The 20455-nt window shown below is 43.1% G+C and overlaps 1 protein-coding gene across 1 annotated transcript in view; it reads right to left on the bottom strand.

The window, feature by feature from the left end:
• slc45a3 (solute carrier family 45 member 3) overlaps positions 1-18089 on the bottom strand; it is a 44057-nt gene extending 25968 nt beyond the window's left edge. Inside the window, exon 1 of the mRNA XM_041996803.1 lies at positions 18012-18089. The gene's annotated coding sequence lies outside the window, so the exon portion shown is untranslated. The remainder of the gene's footprint in view (positions 1-18011) is intronic.
• Between the last annotated feature and the right edge of the window lie 2366 nt (positions 18090-20455).

Below are 20455 nucleotides of genomic sequence, written 5' to 3' on the forward strand. Positions count from 1 at the left end.
CAACCCCCCAACACACATTCTTCATCCTCTTCTGTATTTCTCCCTCATACTTCCTCAGCCCCTGAGAACAGTTTCATGTCTGACCTGCATTCCTAAAGGACCCTTTTGACATATCGGCCCACAGCTGGTTATGGCTTCATGCTTTCTATAGCAGCCCAGCTGACTCTCTGACAGACTTTCTCACTGAAAACAGAGGGGTCGCGTCTCCGGTGGCCGAAACAGACAAATCTCTGGTCCAGGCTTGTCAGAACACTTCCAGGGTTTTGTAAACTGAGTGGTTGCTTAATTCTGCACCTCACTGATGGGAATCAGAGGAAACAGGAAGGACAGTGGCAATGAACAAGGAGGAGGGGTCAACCTTAGCACATTTTGCCACCTCAAAGTCAAATATTAAAAATGAAACTGATTCAGCTTTTTGCACTCTGGCCGAGACCGAAGGACGGAGCTTTTAAGCTTTTACCTTTCGACTTTTTTTACAGACTAAAGGAAAAAAAATGCTTGTGCTCCAGAAACCCTACAGTTCAACGTCTGACTTCACAATATAAACTCTGTTCAGGTGCTTCATCTTCCCGTAGCTTTGGAGACACACACATGCGCACTCACATTGCTCCAGTAAATCCATGCACAGTGTGTCTGCTAGAACTCAAGGCAGGTGTGATGGAGATTTCATCATCTGCACCAGTTTCTGAGGGTCTGCCAGGTCCTTTTGCCCAAAAATCAATCACTATGCAGACTGACAGCACCCACCACCTCTACAATGATGACGCTCACGCTTCGCCACAGGTAACCTAAATGTAGTAAGAACACAGCTGAGTGCCAGTCGGCAGTGAGGAAGTGGCAACCACACCATCACCACTCCTGCTCACCTCATGGTTTTAGCACTAGACTCTGAGCTGGACTGAGATGGTGGTGGGGGGGTTTCTTTTGTTAGATCTCCCACTGCTGCATTACCATGTCCTATTCAGCCACATGCTCCCCACAAAAGTCTCTCCCAATGACACTGAGTGGTTTTCTAACACAAAACAAGCATTGTATACGTAGTCATGCTGCAGGGGAGTAATGTTATATAGTGAGGAGGTTTAAAATTAAACATCTTTTATGAATGCAAGGTTCATGCAGACAGTGTGTGTTCAGAGTCTGCCTGCAGGTTTGGAAGAGAAGGGGAGGAATTGCTCTGAGATGACATCAGAGCCTCAAACAGAGCAGAGGCTGTGACTGCAGAAACCTCAGCAGGAGGGTCTGGTTGTCTGTTTGGCCTAAGCTGAATGACTGCAGCACTGTGGCCTTTCTCCCATTCACTTTCTGCACATTAATGGACCCGACTGGTTGCACAGAAGGACAGCAGGACCAGCCTTTATGCCAACTGCTTGCCTGGCTTACTTTTTGCTGATGTAATACCTCATTCTCTGAGTAATAACAGTTGAAGAGGAGTGACTCTGCATGAACAAGTGTACTTAAAACAAACATCTCAACCTTTGCAGTATTTCATAAACAGCTAGTCCTGATCAGAGCTGGTCATGTCAGGTTTCTCCTTGGAACATCTTTAGAGACATTTATGTCAATCAAAGCCACTGCCTGCATCATTAAAAAAGAAAAAGGAAAAAGCTTTAGTTAGCTAGGGACTACAAAGACTGGACTCTGGAGCCATGGAAAAGGGTCAGATGGTCTGATCTGGGGCTGCCAAGATTAGTCGATTAGTCATGATATTGTTGACTATCAAAATGGTTGGCGTCTAATTTAATTATTGACATTTTTTTTAGCTTTTTTTTTTTCCTTTCAAAACTGCCGCTGTGCCTTCTGCTGAATCTGTCCTTGACACACATGTGCAGTAGTGGCAATCGGGTTCAGCTGTGACGTCACCAGAAAAGTTGTGGCCAAACAACAGTATCGTGGCGAGCTGGCAACGGAGCTCGAGAGTTGGGGAAGATTTCTTAAAAATTCAAGAGAACCACGTGCAATGCAGAATCTGCCTTCAACGGCAGTATGACAGTGATGCACAAGCATCTTAAAAGCAAGCACGTTGTGGCTGATTCAATTTCTGACAAAGAGCTCGTCTTGCTAAGCTAATTGGCTAGTTAGCTGCTAACATTTACGTCAACAGTGAGCCACTTGTATTGAAAGCTGTAACGTTAACAGGTACCAACCTGCCTCATTTGATTTTGTAGCACTATTCAATACCTGAAAATGTAGCTGTGTTTGATGCCACAGACAAATGAAGTGAATAAAAACCTATGTAAGTATTTATCGTTGTTTTCTTAATCCCAGTCCCTTGTTTTCCTTATTTTACTACAAGCTTTAAAGTTCATTAAAAAGTTGTTGAATGAGCTACCATCTTAGGTTTCTTTAGTTTTAGATAGCACATAATACTGAAAGATAACACTTCAAGCTGGAAGCTAATGGTGTTTAGCATGCAGCTGGTGCGATAAGCTACATATTACATATGATCCGATTAGACGACTAATTGCCAAAATAATTGGTGACTAGTTGATTATCAAAATAATCTTTTGTGGCAGCCCTAGTTTGATCGTTTCAGAATGACATTCTGATGTTTTTATATACTAAATAACTACAATCTAAAGCCTAGTTTAAAGTTTTAGAAATTTAGATTTCTGATCATCACACAACTGGGCGAACGTAAACCATTCCTCTCTCCTGGTTTAGTACCTCTCTCCAGTCTTTTCTCCATTGTCCATCACTAGCAGGTGTTGCTAATCACTCAGTGGCCTGTCATCCAGACGAGCATGCAGTAAGACCCCCAGCACCGTTTTCCTTCTGACAACCGGAAGATAACACGGCACCTCTGTAAAATGCTTCCAAAAAAAGCTTTAGTGTTTGATTTGTGTTTTGCCTCTGCTCACTTGAAAGGCAGCCATGACCAAGTTGATGCTATGCTTTGGCCCACAATCTCAAGCCCACATCCGTCACACGACCCCTGACCTTTCCCTTTCCACAAATCATGTGACCAACCTAGCATTTCAAAGACAACGGCAGCAGCAGGCTGACTGCTTGCTAATATTTTCCCTCTGAGCTGTACAGCTTGTTTAATGAAACATTAAACCAGTTAGAAGTTGCTACAGAGGAACATCTTTTATTCTGGAGCAGGAAAAATGCTTCTTTTTTATCATATATGGTATAATGACACTCCTTGCTGTGCCAAAATGCAAAGAGGTACTTCCATCCTTCAGTACATAATGTAATTAGGACAAAAGCTCAAGAGAACTCTCTTAGGTTTTATAGAACAAAAAGGACGACAAAAAACTAATAGTGCATGGCTCCTGAGAGGGCATGATTTATTTTAGTAACAGAATGAGTGAGTGGAGAATATAAGTCTGCATCCCTGTTTAGATGTGCAGGAAGGATTCACATGGATGGGCTTGCATAGGCAGTTGCCGGGCGAACATGACAGGAATGCAGGTTAGGCTGGCTAAGGCTCCATATGAGTAAAAGTAAGCGAAACCTGCCCTCTGCTCAGTTACAAGAAGATAACCAGCTCTGACTCGGGGAGTTTGCATAAAATACTAGCCCATGCAAACAGCAGAATCATGGAGCAGAATTGAGCCGTGGATACTCGTTAGATAACGTTCCTCCTCAAACGGTAGCTTTCCAGTCACTAAAGGCCTATTGTGTCAAGATGAAAGAGGTAGTGCAGAGCAATGTAGGTGCACATGAGCCTCTATTCATCCTCATAAGATCTGTTTACATTCAGTAAAAACAAATTCTTAATTTGGTTAAATACTTCGGCATGTTGGAAACTATTATTATCAGTAGATGTTTGATACCTTGTGGAAGAACATTTTCTTATATGATGATTTAAATAACTGTTTGGACAATGATAGAATTAAATGGGAAAACTAAATATTTAAAAACACTTCTAGAACCTTTAAAAATCACATGAGCATTTTCCAACATGTTGGCTTGGATTAGACTTTTTTTAAATTAAACTGAATGACCTGACCTCTTTATCTTTTGTTTTTTTTACCTGTCCTGTCCAGCATCGTAGCCGAGTGATGGTCTGGCTGCTGTGTTGTGCCAAATAAATTTGCTTTACCATGGGGAGGTTTGTGGGTATAAGGCTCCTCTTCATAATCTGATTAATTTATTTATGTATTTATTTACCCTGAATCATGGAATCTATGGAATCTTGCTGGACCTGACCGGAGGGGACAGAAAAAGAAGGACGACAGCAAAAAGAAGCAAAAAGGAAAAGCAGAAAGAAGAAAGAGGAGACAAAAACACTACAAACAGAAGCAACGACCTTCAATCCAAACTACCACCAGACAACACACTGCTACGCTTAAACATAAACACACCAGAAAGTTTCCCATGGCTTTTACTAAAAAACAGAGCTGCTAGTCATTAAAAGTTCCTAAATAACAATCAAATCAAGAAATATATCACAAACGTATCGCAACAACAACCGAAGAACCAGAAACACACACACCTGAACCAAAGCATCTCTTAGTGTATAAATCCACTGGACACCTCAGTGACTGTCAGCATGCAGAGGATGAGGAATGAGGAGGCATCAAAGATGAGTGTGATTCTGCAAATATGACCACACCTCTACAGAGACTAGGGCAGCCTAGGGCAGCCTAGAGACCCGGGCCCTCAGCAGCAATCCTAAAGCACAAACCCAAGCACCCCCCCCCCCCCCACCACAGAGACCGCCCCGGACTCACCCAGAGGGTGGCAGGGGAAGGTCCCAGCCAGAGCCCCCCGCAGTCACGGGGCACAGGTTGAACGGGCCAGGATCGCCAGCCGCCAACCCCGCCAGGCACCAGCCATTCAGGGTGGCCAGAGCGAAGGGCCCTGGGCCCCAAGAGCCCAGAGGCAACTACCTGGCACGCCCCCCAGAAGTTGTCTGTGTGTTATGTTTCTTGTGTTTTGATGTCTAAGTGTAATTAAAACTGAGAGGCGACTCGCCATAGGGTGCAGCCAAGGAGGCCACTTGGATGGCCCCCTCCGCTCCACCCCACATGATGTGCACGCCCAAATCCCTAATGCGTGTGTGTGTGTGTGTGTGTGAGTGTGTGTGAGAGAGAAAGCGGGGAAGAAGAGGGGTTCGGGGATGTAAGTCCAGAAGGAAGCAAACTTCCCTCTAGAACACATATGTCAAACTGGTCCAGCAAAGGGCCGTGTGGCTGCAGGTTTTTGTTCCAACCAAGCAGCAGCACACCAGATTTGACTGATTCAATCAACTGATCTCAGTCTTCAGACAGCTGATTGGTCAAACTGTGTGCTCTTGGCTGGCTGGAACAAAAACCTGCAGCCACACGGCCCTTTGCTGGACCAGTTTGACATGCCTGCTCTAGAAGGTGGCTGCTGGCGGCACTAGGCACCCCCATTCCCCGGGATGCCCCCCAGGGCAAGACAGGCCACCTAACACACCGTTGTTAGGATGATGAGGGTCTCCGTGATCCTGTTCCTCTGGCTGCTGTTCTCCTCATGAAGATGTCCTGGAGGGGGGAGGGTGGTACCATGGTACGCTCTGCTGACCTCAGCACCCTCTGCAGGGCCCGCTTATCCCAACCAGTCCTGGTCCCGTGCCACTGGGTGGTGTTACCAGAACTCTCTCCACCACTCCAGTGTAGAAGATCCTCATGATCCTCAGAGAGACTCTGAACTTCTTCAGGTGTCGCTGCCTCGTCTTCTTCACCCGGCTGTCTATGTGCACAGTCCAGGATAGATCCTCGGTGACGTGCACACCCAGGTACTGGAACCTGCACCCCCTTTCCACCAGAGTCCCAGTAATCCTCAGAGGGGTGTAGTTCCTCTGCTGGCTCCTCCCATAGTCGGTAATCATCTCCTTAGTTGTGTCTACATTTAGCAGGAGGGTGTTAGCATGGCACCACTCTGCCAGGTTCTCCACCTCCCCTGTCTCCGCCTGCTCATCATCGTTGTTGATGCAACCAGCCGCCACAGTGTCGTTCACGAGCTTCACTCTGGTGCTGGAGCTGTCCATGGCTACATGGTCATGGCAAACAGGGAGAAGAGCAGAGGGCTGAGGACGCAGCCCTGTAGAGATCCGATGGTGAGGGTTCAGGGGCTGGAGGTGTCCCTGCCCACCTGCACCACCTGAGTTCTGTGTGACAGGAAGTCCAGGATCCAAGCCCACAGGGTGGAGTTCAGCCCCAGGCTGAGCAGCTTGGAGTGGAGCGTGGTGGGACTGTAGTGATGAAAGCTGAACTAAAGTCAGTGAACAGCATCCTGCTTGTCCAAGTGGGTGAGAGTGGTGTGCAGTACCTGGGAGACGCCGTTGTCCGTGGATCTGTTTGGCCGGTAAGCGAATTGAAGTGGGTCCAGAGACTCAGGGAGAGAGGCACAGATGTGCCCCCTGACCAGTCTCTCAGAGCACTTCATGAGCTCAGAGGTGAGGTAGTCATTAAGGCTGGTTGGAGAGTCGTTCTTTGGCACCTGGATGATGATGATGATGATGATGATGATGATGATGATGGCTCTTTAAAGCAGCAGGGACCACAGACCGGCTCAGAGAAAGGCTGAACACCGTGGTGGAGACAGGAGCTAGCAGGTCAGCACAGGAATTAAGCACCCGACCAGGAATGCTGTTGCCTTCCTGCAGCTCCCTCTCCTCAGTGTTCTCCTCAGGAGACTCATATTACTGTAACGCCATTACTCTTTAAATAAACTAACTCAGTTACCGTTATCCTATGGTGCGTTGCTCCGTTACTAGCTAAATTGCTACATTTTGGCCAGCAGCTGTGAGCTGTTTACAGCGGTGATGCAGCACGACATGGACAGTGTTGAAAAGTCCGCTTGTTGGTCTCTGCAGTCGCTTGGAAAAATCATGACTCGCTGGTTGAGGCTTCCTCTGCTCTGTTTGAGAAGCCCTCCTGATTCTCACAGCTGTCCATAAAGCTACAACCCCTGGATGCAGAATGGAAAGGTGAGCGCATCAGTCCGTTTTTCAGGAACTAGTGTCCACAGCTCCGTTTCCTTGGTTACTGCGGGCGTCCCTACCCACAGTGATCAAAGAGTGAAGAGACAGTGATCAACATGCAGCATAGATTTTATTTTTGAGCTGCTGTTATTTTACTTTTTATTTCTATTTATTTAATAATCTTCTGGTCTGACTTAAATTATTGTAAAAAATGACTTTGTGTTTGAGTTTTTTATATTTCATACTAAACTAATTAAGTTATTAGGATTTTAATGGGAGAATTTTAAGCTCGCACACCCTCTCATTACTCAACTTCTTCCATCCTCATCTCAGTAAAGCTCATACCCCTGCATGACGTCTTGTCTGTGGACTGATTTAACCCTTTTCCTGGTTTACCAGCTCAGCCAGAAAAAAGCCTATTTGAGTAGACACACATACACACACACACACACACACACACACACACACTCCGTCTTCCGGCCGGCCGGCTGCCTGGTCTGTATCCAGTGCCTGCAGGCCAAGTTCAACCCTCGATAGAAAAGCTTTTAATTTGATAACTGTGAGGAAGAGGAGAAGTGGAGCACAGGGACATCTAAAATGGAAAGGGTGGTTAGTTGGGGGAGGGTGGGTTGGTGTATTGGGTAATGTCATTAAAGTACGAGTGGCTTTAAGGAATCTCCATTTCTGAAGCCCAGGGGCGGATCAATGCGGAGAAAAGCTGCTGGCAGCATTTACCCTCTGCAACACAAGTGGCCTGTCTGGAATTAAGACGATGCTTAAAGTCCCAGTTTGGAAAAAGGCCGGACCAACTCGGCTTTAATGTCCAAGTCCTAACAGACTATATATATTTCCCCCTCTTAAATCTTTTGCTTGGACATATTTTGAACTCATTAAAGTCAATTCAAAACAGTCCCTCTTTTACTGTTGTTGGCTAGTGTCTAATAGGCATGCATTATTTACTGTCCATGATCCTGCGAGCTTGCAAATATGTCTTGAATGCAGAACTTTACAGTTACAGTATATGATTAAAAAAAGGCTAGAAAAGGCTTTTTCCTTGTGTCTGTTTCAGTGAACCTTATGGACGTAGGTGCATGCTAAAACAACCAAGGTTCAGACCAAGACATCCAAAGCATCAAGTTCCACACATACCAGACACAGCTCTGTCTACCGGCGGCTCCGTTACTCCACGAGCAGATAACTGCAACAACACTTTGCTTATCTACGACTTCTGGTGTGCTGTAGTGATGTTTCTATTGTTAACATAGCGTGTGCTTGCTTGAACACAGCTTTTGTCTAAGATGTTAGCATTCTGGCCAGGTCAAGACTACTAGCTAATTCCATGGTAGCTTTCCCACAAACTGCACCAGCCAAACCCAACATGCCCATAATAAGCTACAACACACAGCCTCTGCTATGATAAACCATGCAAACCAAAACAGTGCAGCAAAAATAGAACTCAAAGGCCACTACACTTGGTGTAACAGCAGAGACCCAACAAAGCCTAAATGTCATCAGCGTTATACATAAAGCCTGGAAAAGGGAAGATCAATCACTCGTGTGCCTCCACAGCAAATTAACCTTTAAGTAAATACGTGATGCTGATGCTCAAACACAACGCTTCTGTACATAGCCAGTAGCTTTCAACATGTAGCAGTTATCTATACAAGGAATGAACACGTCTGGTCCGACATTCTTCTATAATCCCCCGAAATGCCCAAGAAACCCATCAGCGCTACATTTCATTAAAGATCACTTAAATTATAAAAAACAGTAGCTGCTGGTGGTAGACAGGGTTTATACTTCAGCTATGCAGGGCTGGGTCTAGAAAAGTTCTGATGGGGGGCCAGGAGCACTGACCAGGAAAGGGGGGGCACAAATGAGACCTTTTTTAGGTCTAGATTTTATGAAATATTGAACTGATTATTACAACTAAAGTGATCATCTGATGTAAAAAGTGAATAAAAACTAGTAAAACAAGCAGCCAATGATGTATTTTATTAGCAGGTGTTTGGGTGAAGCTCCTGGAGGACTTTTATCACTGCTGCACAAACACACTTCAATGTTAAAAGGAAAAAGCTGTTTTTATCCAGATCATCTGTTTTATCAGTTTCTTCATCGATGTCGGCTGTTTAACTTCAGTCGTCACATCTGCTGCTTTTAGGACAGAAATTATCACCATGGAGACGGTTGGTGAGATGATGATGTATGAATTCTGAATTATGATCTAGAACATGGTAGAGATTATGTGGAACAACATATAGAAATTCATGCTGCATTTACTGACCCTGGGACATCTGAGGTTTATCCAAGAGAAGGCCAGTTAACAGTAAATATTTGTAGCATCGGCTCGTTCTGGTGATACGATGCAGTAAAAACGGGCAGATTTCAGGCAATTAATCATGATTAATTTGTAAGCTGTGACTAATCTGAATAAAAATGTTAATCATTTGACAGCCCTAGTCAAAACACAAGTTAACTGTGGTTCATCACACCTGAGTTCAGTTTCTCTAGCCACACCCAGGCCTGATTACTGCCACACCTGTTCTCAATCCAGAAATAACTTAAATAGGTGCTGCCTGACAAAGCGAAGTAGACCAAAAGAGCCACAAAAGCCAGACATCCTGTTGAAATCCAAAGAAATTCAAAAACAAGTGAGAAAGAAAGTGATTGCAATCAGTCTGGAAAAGATTATAAAGCCGTTTCTAAAGCTTTGGGACTCCAGCAAACCACAGCGAGATCCATTATCCACAAAAGGCGAAACCATGAAACAGTGGTAAACCTTCCCAGGAGTCGCCGGCCAACCCAAGAGCACAGCGACGACTCATCCAAGAGGTCACAAAAGAACCACAACATCCAAAGAACTGACTGGCCTCAGTTAAAGTCAGTGTTCATGACTCCACCTGAGAAAGAAACGGGGCCTTTGGATTGGCTCAGTCACAGTCCTGGCCTGAATCCTAGTGAAATGCTGTGGCATGACCATAAAAGCTGGTTCACGCTCGAAAACCCTCCAATGTGGCTCAATTTAACAATTCTGCAAAGAGACTCATTGCAAGTTATGGCAAATGCGAGATTGCAGTTGTTGCTGCTACGGCCCAACCCGTTACTAGGTTTAGGGGTAAACACTTTTTCACGCTGGGCTGTGCAGGTTTGGATCTTTTGAGTTTACTTGTGTTGTCTTTGAAACATTTTAGTGTGATAAACATGCAAAAAACATTTTTGGTGATGTGATTTTATTTTATTTATTTATTTTCCATTTTCAAAAAAGACAGAAGGCTCAGAAAAACCATCAGCACATGATTGTCTGGTAGTTACTGAAATGATCCTTGATGGAGCTGAACTGGATATGGTTGTTCTTAAATTATTCAGTCAGGCTGAGAATAGGTTCAGAGGGAGAGACGTGGCAGAAACCACAAGTTGAATAAAGCTAAAGCATGCACAGAAAGGCTGCAGCTTTAAGATGTCCTCATTTCTAAGGAGTCAAAATTCAAGGGAAGAGTTCCAACGAGGCAGCAATCAGAGCAAAATAAAACACGGATAGAAACAGGCCGTTTTCCTTAGAGTCACACAAAACGACTATTCCAGTCATAGAAGTGCATCTCTCTGCTGGATAATCCACCTGTTAAATTAAATTTAAATCTTTTCCCCTAAATCCCCGAAAACACCTTTAGGAGATCACAGAAAAAAAACTTGTGGTGAACTGTGGCTCCAGTATGGATGAACTCAAAGCTGCGCTTGCTGAGACCCGAAGGAAAGTTTGTCCAGAGCTATCTCACAACCTCAGTATCATCCTCAACAATAACCAAATGACCAGAACAGCATCCTTCCACTGGAAGAGCATCACCCGCCTCCGTCCATCTCTTCCCCTTCCTGCAGCTGAAACCCTCATCTATGTTTGTGTCACGTCCAGACTCGACCACGGCAGCAGCATCCTGAACAGCTCAACATGAAACAGGCTTCAGTACATTCAAAACTCTGCTGCTCATCTCCTCACTCACACCTCTATCCGTGACATCACCCCCATCCTCCAGAGACTCCACCAGCTTCCTGTTTCACAGCAAATTCAATTAAAATCCTTCTCACATTCAAAGCTCTCAGTAACCTGGTTCTCTCCTGTTTGACTGACGTCCTTCATCACCATAAACCACCTTGTGATCTCCGCTCCTCTGATGCCAACCCTCTTTCTGTTCCCCTCATGAACAAGTACAGAACCTGGAGGGACGGAGCGTCTCTCACTCCCCGAACACATCCGTGATTCCTCTGAGCTGACATTGTTAAAAAAAACTCACCAAAACGTTTTTCAGAGCCACCTTGAATGATTTTAATTATCTAAAATTATTTTATGTGAGGAAGTATCTTTAGTATCTGTAGTTTTTGATTTTTTATTGTGAATGCATTTCATTTTTATTCTTGTTCTCTATCTGTAAAGTTTCTTTTAGTGTCCTGAAAACCGCTCTTTAAATAAAATTTATTAATATTATTATTACAGAAACTGCCGGTGCAAAGACATCAAACTCAGCACTGCACGCGCTTCAGTGAGGCCATGCTACGATGTCTAAATACTTGTCTTTTTAAAGGGTCCACCAAGATCGTTGCAACATCCAAACCTTTGCAAACGTGTTCATATCTAGCAATAAATTATCTCATTCACTCAAATCTAAATGTTGAGGGAGACCTGAATGTCCTCTGCTCAGCTACGATGGTGCAACAAGCACCGACTGATTGCATAATTATTATCACAGTTCAGCAATAAACTGTCATTAACCTTAAATGAAACTGTCATCACTTGCTGGAAATATTAGCATCACAGATTGTCCGTTCCAGCTGTTCTTCAATTAACTTTTCTCTCCCCAGTGATCACCGAGGTCATGAACCCCACAGCTGCATGGATAAAGTTAATATGAGTGCATATGAAACCAAAAGATAGTTGGACACAGACGGGTCCATGTCCCTGGTCCAGCTGTTGTCAGAGCAGTGGTGGCCCCGAGGCGTAATGATTAACGGCCGAGTCAAATACTACACAAACCAGATGGTTAGGATACAAGAGAAGGGCAAAGTCCTGCCTGTCCCTGTTAGAAGACATCCCCCCAACACACACACTCGTACACCCACTTGCCCACTATGTTTACTACTGTGTGCACACACAATGTTTGACTTATTTATTTGATGAACTTCCTGCCAGCTGATAGAATGAGTTCCACACTGGAGTTGCAATCACAAAAAAAACCCAGTGTTCAACCACAGTTACAGAATAGGAGGGGGTTAACAACATCACTGTCTACGTGCACAAACGCCGACTAAAAGGCACAAAGCCACTCTGGGCCTTCTGGGGAAAAAAAGACATGTCAATCATCAGCATCACTAAACAAAAGAAACATGTAATCAGGATAAATCTTTCCTTCCTTCATTTAATCATGCCCTCTGAGTGGGAATCTCATCACTCTGCCAAAACAAGTTCACAAACATGACATTGTTTAACAGCAAAAAGGGTGAGAAACAACTCCAGCAGCTGGAACATGCACGCATGCGTTTGCATGTACGTGCACAAGTCTTACTGCTGATCCCAGAAGCTTGTTGCAGAAACTGTTAGACAAAAAAAACAGCCATAAACACGCAGACGAATCACAAGTTTGGTCATTTCACAAGCGCAAAGAGCATCTCACATATCAAAGGTCTCCCTTGAACGCTCAGTAGCATTCTGTTCAGCTCGCTACATGAAAGAGAACGCTGTGGAGTTTTATAATACGCTGTTTCCCATTCACAGAGCCAAACTTCAAAGACGACCAAATCAAGTCTGATGCCTTTCACTGTTCCCTTGGACTGGCGATAGTCCCAGTAAGAAATGATCAGGAGGTGGCAGGTCGTCCATAAATGTCCCAACAGATTTGCTCTTTCCAGGTCGCCTTTCTCACACAGTCTCCTGGCTTTCTGTCACTGGCAGGGAGGTGAAAGAGAGGGTGTGAATATGTGTGTTGAACATCTGGCTGGGAAAATGTCTGTTTCCTCCCTGCTCCAGGGCCGGAGCTCGTCATCTACCATTCTACTGTGCTTTAGCATCTATGCTAAACCCTCAAAGCTGTGCCCTTCATCAATGCAGAATTACTGAAAAAGTGATGAGCTGTGTGTACAACTCCTTTCATAAGAGCTGGACCAGGATGTTTGGTCTTCACGGTCACACACACTTTCCTCCACAGTTATCCCATGTAAACACAACCAAGTAAAGTCAGTACAAGAATTAGGCTAACAGAGTTGAAAATTAAACAGCAGAGAAACTCAAATTGTTGCATCTGTTTTCAGCAGCATGAAGATAGCTAGACTTTGTCAGATGGGACAGGAGCTAAGCCTAACTCTAGAGAGGAGATGATATGACAACAGGATCCACTCATTTCAAAAACTCTCACTTTGTTCTTTTTCTTTCTCTAAACAGGTTCATTATAGACAGACATTAGAAAACTGCTCCACCAGTTTAGCATTGCACCCCAGCATACTGCAACACCAAAGCGTTTAACTCATCACAGACTAAAGATGAATATCAGGACATGAGTACTCAACAAAAACTTCATGTTCGGAGACAAAAAATCTGCAAGCACAGAGACAATTTCACTAAAAGATAGCCTGTAGCTGTGTCCCAGTTCAGGGACTACGGAGGCTACGGCGTGTCCTCCGAAGTCTGCTTAACGTTCGTGAAATGGGACAGTCTACCTACCTACCTACCTCCTCTGAGATGAGACATTATGAAACATGTCAATTATACCTTTAAAAGAACAGCTTTCTATCATTCAGATGCAGGAGAATTTATACTAACACCCGACAGAAAAACTCGCTGTTATGTGGAGGGTAGGGCTGCAATGATTAGTCGGAGTTGTCGACAATAAAAACAGTCGACAACGAATTTAGCCGTTGACTATTGTCGGCAAAAAAAAACAAAACTACAGAGTGAGACATCATCTTCTGATCAAATCTCTGCTGAGAGTTGCACATGCGCAATAAAGTCTGCCAGGGGAAAAATATGGTGGCGGACCAGGGAGGAAAACCACGGCGGAGAATGTTAAAAGTCTGGGATAACTTCACCTTAAACTTACAAAATAAATTAAATACATGTGAGGTTTGTAAAGCGGGCCTTGTGTACCACGGAAGTACGTCTGCAATGCTCGAACATTTAAAGAGGAGGAACGTCGGACTTAACAACCTCATGCAAGATTTCAAAGCTGAAAGGAAAATAAGATCCATTTATAATAATCATGAGATACATAATCCGATTGGTCGACTAGTCGTTTTAATAGTCGGTGACTAATCGACCATCAGAATAGTCATTAGTTGCTGCCCTAGTGGGGTGTTAGATGCATTGAGATGCAGACGATTCTGAATCGATCTTCCACTTATTGAAAAATCGAGTGCTTAACTGTAAATGACACCATATTGAGGAACTCGAAAGGCAGAACTAGAAATTACGGAAGTGCAGTGCCCGGACCGTCTGTGGCGTGCACATAACAAACATGATGGCTGAGCGAGAATCCGACCGGTACCCTCTCTTTAAAAGCAAGCATGTGGAAGACCTTCGGCTTCTGTGGGAAGGCTTCGTTTGCTGGGAAAGTCCGGTTCGTTTGAGGAGGTCTGAATGCACAGATGAACCCTGACACATTTCAAAGACGCGAAATCTGGTCCGCCCACAAACGTAGCTCTCAGTTCGCTTCAAGTCAACCAAATACAGGAAGTTGACTAAAGCACAAATGAACAGAAGCGTCTAGAACGCCACGTCATTTCCTGAAAATTTGCAAACAGGACGCCTATTTACCGCACTTCATGCAGCTGTGCCATGTGTATATCACGCAGGGTAACGCTGCCATGACGGTAGATTTTCCATATACTGTGCAGCCCTCATCTGACCTTATAAGACGGAAACATTGGCTACTGGATATGTGACCAGAGGGATATTTAGAGATGAGACCAACTTGTTAAAATGTAAGAAAGAGGAGCTGGACAAAAGCAGACAGACTGGATGAAAACCATCTAGAATTCCTGGTGAGTTGTAATATAACTCACCAGCAGCAGTTTGTGGTGAAGAAAAAAAAATCCAAAATAAATGTACCAGCTGTCAAATCCACGTGACTAAACCTAGACATAAAATCACTTAGCATTCTGTCTGAAGACACGCTCAGACTTCCAAACCAAAATGAAGTGATTCCTACATGAAAACATGCAATAATCAGTATGACTAACCCTGGTTATGATGGAATTATCTCCATGTACAACAAGTATCCTATCACTTTCATCCGCTGTGTCAGTGCATTTAAGTTTGAATGGCAGAAATGCAGCACATCAGAATTAAAGAGAAAAACAGTTGGCCAAAAAGCCGCCGAGGCAGTGCCAGTGCACCCACACACTCTGGCATGGAGCGAAGACGTGGAATATTCAAGCCTTTACTCACACACACAATATTAAAGAACAGATAACCTAAATGCTAAAATATGTCTCCACATTCTTGTTTTTAGTTTTTTATGATCCTAAGAGCTCAAACATCATCACCCCCAAAGACCTCAATCCGAGTCCAACTTCCATTAGTGCCACATGAAGAGAGAGGTGTTCACATGCTGCTCCGTACTGAAGGAGCTCAGTGGATCCAAGCATTGTCTGTTTTTTTTAAGTACCTAGCTGGTAAAATTCCCATCTTAAAATAAAAAATGGTGATTAAGAACAATGTCAAAGCAGACATTCTTATGTGGTCGGGTAGCTGTCATCTTTCCTTTTAGCCTTGGCTCGTTAGAGGAGCCGGCTAGTGGTCCGTCCCTCTGGCCCAGCTGCCTGTGGATCACATTTACAGAGAAGCTGTTTGGGCTTTGACCCCCACAGCCTGCAGAGAGCGGGGAAAACTTTAAACATCTTCTGCCTCCTCTCATTGAGAGATACAGGAATATTCACCCATTTCTGCTGCTCTTAGTGAGTTATGGTCTAATAATGTGCATTTCAGCGTCTGCAGGATTCTCCCACTCAAGCAGCAGGTGTTATGTTGCTTTTGATTTGAGGCTGATGTACTCAGGGAGGAAAAAAAGAGAGAAATATAACACTTCTTTATCATTTTTTCTACCATAACCATTTCCTTCTCCTCTATGCCAACAAATGAGTGATTAGCACATAAAGGACACACTGACTTCAGCAGCTAATGTTGGGTCTTTGTGGCTGGAATATTTAAGATATGAGCAAAATACCCCAAATAGATGTGAGAAATCAGCTTGTACTAAATCTGAGCTCAGACAGGGACAAAGGGAACAAGAGGCAGCCAGGATGGTTGTGTCAGTATAAAGGCAACAGCTCAAATTACACAAAACCCCAAAGCAACAGATCCACCTTAACTGCAGACTGGGTTACATCCGACTTCCCACAGATAGAAAATCTATACATTTTCCTTTTTTATTTGTTTATTTTTGGTAATGCAGAAAACTGAGGCCCAGCAAAAGCTAGGACATACACAATAAAAGATAACGGTACAACACGGATTCCAAAGAGTTTATCATGTGAACGAACTAAATCCAGGATGTACAACTCTTCAAAACTATAATAAGCCAGGTACACATGAAAACAAAGAAAGCCCTCTGGAGATAAACAGGCCAGGAGTGATTAAAACAGCAAAGCCGTCAGTCTGCATAAGCAGCTCGGCGTCCCCGTCGGCGGCTGATTATCCTCCACTTGGCCCGAGGGAATATTAGGCTGTCAGAGAGAAGAGCCAGCTGGTGGAGCAACAACATCCTGGCTGAAGAAGCATTTCTAGCACCGTGGAGAAGCACAGAGCTCTGCAAACCCGTCCTGAGGCAACAACAACGTGCCGCTTCAAGATCAGATCGTCATCAGGAGTGGTCCAACTTCTACACGAGTGTTATACCTTCACATCATGTAAACAGCACCACCAGAGGATTGACTTCGGTCAGCCGTGGTGTTTTTAAAGTTAGCTATAAATAACGTTGCATTTTTTAAAAAATAAGGTTTGTGTTTGTTTTTTAACAACAAACTGGACAAAGTGAGCTCAGGAGAAGAGTATTTTCCAGAGTCAAGAACACACTTAAGTGGTCCATGACAGTCACAGTCACGATAAAGTCCCTCTGTCATGAGTAAGAGCTGTTTAACCTCCTCATCCTTCATCACAAGAGTTTTGAGCCTCAGAGGTTCTGGTGTTTGCCAAAGAAACCAGATTTACGGGGGAGGAAATGGAAACTTTGAGTGCCTTGAAAAGTTTACTTGGTAGAAAATCTAGTTTACATTCCAGACATGGCGTTCTCCAGATAAAGAACATTTAAAAAATAAACATTTTTAAAAAGTGGAAGGCTTTACAAAATGGGATGAATAAAACCCAAAATCTTCAGTAACATTTTAACTGAGAACAAAAACGCCACAGCAGCAGTTACATTTACATAACACGTTTAATAAAGACAGATCAGGACTGATCATTCTTATTCATTTAAAAAGCTTCTCCTGAAGCGCTCTTGTGCAAATAATCTCAATAATCTCTTATACACACACACACACTAATATCTCTCTCTCTCTCTCTCTCTCTCTCTCTATATATATATATATATATATATATATATATACATTATATATATATATATATATATATATATATATATATATATATATATATATATATATATATATATATATAATGAAATGTATAATGTATGTATGTAGTTAGTATAGTTAGTCATCGCCAAAGGTTCCCCTCGAGCGTGCACAGAAAAGGTTGCATCGGTCGGTACTTGGCAGCCCATCGGTTGCCTGGCGGTGCTGCTCTGCTGCAGTCACAGAACTTCCAGAAAGGACCACGCTGCTGCAACCTGGGCAACCGCACACCTTCCCACCGCAGGCTCGAGCGCCAGCGCACAGCTCCATGACACAGGTGAGCTGAAACACCGTCTTTGGTAAAAGAAAAAACAACCTGAGGACGCAGGACGACGTCTGGGTCAACGGCTTCGACGTGTTGCCGCAGACGATGAATAAGTTTCAGCAGCGAGCTGTAAGTTAGAAATGATCGCCTCAGCCTCGCAAAGAGAAGCGGAATGAAAAGCGGAAGACGTGAAACACGGGAACGTTTCAGATTAAAGACTTTTTAAAATGTCATTTTCACCTTTAGTGAAGCGGAGCTCCGAGAAATCCACGCAGCTTCTTGCTCGCTCGCGACGTACCGCTGTTGCTCAACTTCCAGAGCCAACTACCCAGCTGTGACAACAGTCTGTCAGTTACCCGCAGGCACAGACACACTTCCGGTTTTCAAAATAAACTAGAAAACAGCCCGTGTTTTTCTAACTTTTTTACGACACAAACTTCACAGGAAACTGTTTCATTGTTTTACAGAGTTTTTAATGAACTAATGTAACGTCCAAAGGTTAATGTTGTGTAACGCTTTCTAAACATCTTTAAGATGAAGCTCGAGCTTTTATTTTTAATAAAAATGCATGTCAGGAAGTGACCACAAAACTGCGAAGTAACACGTGTTTAAATCCGTTTTCATGTCTGATCGTGGTTTAATAATGAAAACGTGGAATATTGTTGCTTGAGATGCCATTTTAACCATTTCGACTTTAATTTAATTCTTTCTCATGTGACCTGATTTTCTTTACATCTTTTTTTTTCCTCTTTTTTTTCTTCCCCAGAACCTTTATCCCCAGCTTCTTGCTCAAGCTCCGAAATAACATGCTGCACACAGAATCTAATACCTAAACCTAATAAATCAACGAGGTGTGTTCGGTCAGAGGTTTCTTCTAGTCATGAACTCATTCTTGCCCACAGCAGTAACCTACTCTTATTCCTCATTAATGCGGAATAATTATGGACGATGTCTATTTTATACTGGAACAATATCATTTCCCTTCAGACAAATCTAAAATGGCTTTCAGATAAACTAAAATTAAACTAATTTCATTGGTGAGGAAGATGAAGAGGATTTGGCCCTCTCTGGAAACTGTGTGAGTTGTTTCTCAATAGAAATGGAGAAGAAAAGGATATCTCATTATTAATGATACATTAATTAAGAGTCAGAATCAGGATAAAATAATTTTGGAAATAATGGCTGATGTATCCTCTGAGTTAAAAAGAAGAGGCCACATCTGGCATGTTGTTAACACAGGGTTTAATTTTCTGAATCCCTGATAGAGCACATGTTGCTCTCCAGGAATTTTCTTTCAAGGATGACCTTGCCCTTTTCTGCAAAACAATGCCAAGCCTGGTTCTGTTATGCAACACCATGTCTGTCTTGGTTACCTTTCACCTGTTAAGAGTTTTTGATGAATGAAAAACAAAAAATACAATGAAAAAAGCCAAAAACAATTAAAAAACAAGCAGCAGTGGTGACATGTATGTAATATATTTTCTACTACCCAATATATGTTTAGCTTCTTATCTATATTTTGGTTGATTCATGGGTAAAGCCAGACTGTAGTCCAGCAGCCACTCATTTTTCTATCATATAATTTCCTGGGAAGTTTAAAGAGCTTTGAAAAGGATAAAGTTTAATGAGAACCCCTGCAGACAACTGGGGGGCCTAATGACAACTACTAATAACTATAACAAAATCTAATTATGCATTCTGTGATGTTTGGGGTTAATTTTTGAGAAAACATCTTTTACTATTCACTAAAATCATGCATTTGCATACATTTTTTTTAGATAAAAAAATTGAATTCTAATATTTGTAAAGAGAATTTCTTAGAAAAAGTTGTGCAATATGCACTAACACAGCCTAAATAAATAAACGTGGACAAAACTGTCCACAATGATGCACGTTTAAGCTTCTTCCAGATGTGGAAACAAGACCAGCATCACAGAGAGCTGGAAGATGAGAAGATAAAACCTAAATAAATGAACAAAGCTATTTTCACAATAACAATCAAAACATCATATAAATAAACATAAAAGTACCAGAACCATAATGATAAAAAGATTAAAAAAAAAGCAGTCTGAGCAGTTTTGTCTGTCAAACTCGAGTTTGAAGCAAAATGGAAGAGACCAGCAGAAGGTTGGTGGGTGGGGTTCGCTCTGATCGCCTCATTCATAATCATACATTCTGTGTTGTTTCTGTGTCAGCATTTCATATTGTAACGGACTGGGACATATTACATGTAGCTGTCATGTTAATATTGTTACCATGGTTACAGAACCAGTGGTTCTTTTGTTTTGCAGGGTCCTCTTTGCATCGACAGTAATGTCTTCCTGTTAATGAACCGGATCACGCGTCGTTCAGAAAGCTGTAGTTTGTAACTTTAGACATGCCGTGACGGTGATTAATCATGAGCCTGATTGTTTTGGTGGAACTTGGTGCTCTTGGCTCAGTGCATGATGCGCTGCTTGAATATTTATTACAAATAAGATAATGGATAAATAGCTCCAAAGTCATCATGTAGAAAGAGAATATCTGGAGTGTTTCCAGGATAACAGGACAGGTGGTGGTGCAACACAGGTGGTTTTCTGTTTACTGAAGTAACTTTTCATGCTGCAGAGTTGTGTAGGGGATGTCTTCCTTTACTCCTCAACGATAACTGACGTCCATGAGATGAACTGCGTCGCTTCGTCTTT

Source organism: Melanotaenia boesemani, chromosome 10 (genome assembly GCF_017639745.1).
Source record: "Melanotaenia boesemani isolate fMelBoe1 chromosome 10, fMelBoe1.pri, whole genome shotgun sequence".
NCBI lineage: Eukaryota > Metazoa > Chordata > Actinopteri > Atheriniformes > Melanotaeniidae > Melanotaenia > Melanotaenia boesemani.